Genomic DNA, 2,200 nt, shown 5'->3' on the forward strand with positions numbered 1-2,200 from the left:
AAAGGCAGTCATCAACTTTACATTTTCTTTGCAATATACTCTCTGAGAGTTGAAAACAATTCCCATTATCACTCCAGAATTCCTATCTTAATGTTTTCTAGCCCTCAATGGAATTATTTTTCCATTGAGCTGTATATTTTTCCATTCCAGCTGTATAAAATTCTGCCCTAATTCCCTATTCATTTTTCACTATAATATTTAATGTTCCTGTGACAACTTATTTCAGTCTATCTCTCTCTGCAGATGGCAAAATCACTGCCCACAAGAAAGACAGAAAGGGGGGGGTGGAAAGAAAGAAAGAGAAAGAAAGAAAGAAAGAAAGAAAGAAAGAAAGAAAGAAAGAAAGAAAGAAAAAGAAGGTAGGAAGAAGGAAAGAAAAGAAGGAAAGAAGGAGGGATAGAAGGAGGGAAAGAAAGAAAGAAATTGACCTATGAACTACACTGAATGGGGAAGATTAAAATTCTCATTCTTAAAGCTTGTCTTGCCTCGTTCCTTTTATTTTTATAGATTTTATTCTACGTATGGTTTCTGGCCTAAAAGTAGAGGAGTTACTGAGGTTCTTTATATTCATGAACCCAGAGCAATCTAAATCTAAGATGATCCCTCAAATATGAAGTTATCATAAAACCACAAATGAGCAGTGGGCAGTTGAGATGACCACAGATCCCATTATTTGGGTGGGATAAAAAGAGATTAGAAGAAGTGCCACCCAGATTAACAGTCATCCTGCTTTTTCTGTAGTGATTCTGCATCGTGTATCTAATTTTCAAAGTTCAGTGGGGCATTTGAGTTTTATGAAATGCAGTTCGCTGGGCACTTTCTATCTATTTCTCACACATAAGCAGACCTAGAGCTCCTGCTCCAGCCCCCTACCCTCGTGGATCCTGGGCTGCCGCTGTCAACACAGGTATGTGGCAAAAGGAGGAGAGTGAGAGAGAAGGCAGAAAGAACACTTTTTCTTGCACCCCACCTGTGATGGCTTCCTCAGCTTTACTGACCACCCATCCCACAGCCTCACTTTTCAAAAGCCCTTGATGCTTCTTTTTCTGTGTTCTAGAAACCAGTCCTCAGTGGTATTCTGAGGCTGGGATTTTACTAAAACAAACAGTAATACTTACTGTAGACAGTGGTGTTTGGGAATAACTGCTGTTGGCTTTTATGACCTCATGTATCTATCTCTGTCCCTGAGAGGAGCTGAAGACAAGGAGATGGGTATGGAGGGAGCAGAAAGCCCCAAGCTGCTTATGTGTTTGTTCTTCGGAGCCCCAAACAGGGAATTGTAGGATCAAGGCAGAGAGGAGCCCTGGTTTCTAAGAGCGTGCAAGTAAAAGCTGGAAGTAAAAAAAAAAAAAAAAAAAAAAAAAAAAAAAAAAACAGGTCATGTGGGCAGGAGAGAAGGAGCTGCTTTGGAGCTCAAGTGGCTCCGAGCAGGTGTGTGAGCAGGTGGGTGTGGGCAAGAAGCCTACAGACAGTGGTGTTGACACCTCAGCTCTCCCGTTCCTTCCACCACACTCGTACACTTTCAAACATGATCCTCCATTCCCTCTCCTTCACTCACCCAGTGGAAACTACGAAAGCATGTGTCTGGAACAATCTGAGACAGTCTCTAAGTGTCTGCTCTACTGGCCCTACGAGCAAAAGCCAGGGTACTGGGCTCTGACATCAGACTGCACAGTTCTGAATCTCAGCTTTGTCACTTATTTACTGAGTGGCCTTCCTTAACCTTCTGTCTCCATTTCATGACTCATCTGTAAATTGGCCAGAACAGCCCACTGGGTTGTTGTGAGAATTAAAAGTGACAATAGAATAGCTTAGCATAGTATCCCTCTATGCTAATATTGAATAGTATATCTAATTTGTCTCTCATAGTAATAGTAAGCTCTCAAAAAAAAACTAACCTTATTTTACTCATAATTGTCATTACTACACATGTCGATACTTTACATGCACTCTTTTCTTTAAAAAATATTTATTTTATTTATTTTAGAGAGAGAGTTTGGGGGGGTAGTGGGAGTAAGGGAAAGGGGGATAGGATCTTGAGCAGGCTCCATGCCCACCCAACACAGAGCCTGCTGCAGGGCTCGATCCCATGACCCTGAGAACATGACCTAAGCTGAAACCCAGAGTCAGAAACTTAACCAACTAAGCCACCCAGGCACCCCAACATGCACTATCTCTAATCCTCTCAACAACACAGGAA

The sequence above is a fragment of the Vulpes vulpes genome, chromosome 12, assembly GCF_048418805.1.
Source record: "Vulpes vulpes isolate BD-2025 chromosome 12, VulVul3, whole genome shotgun sequence".
Taxonomy (NCBI): domain Eukaryota; kingdom Metazoa; phylum Chordata; class Mammalia; order Carnivora; family Canidae; genus Vulpes; species Vulpes vulpes.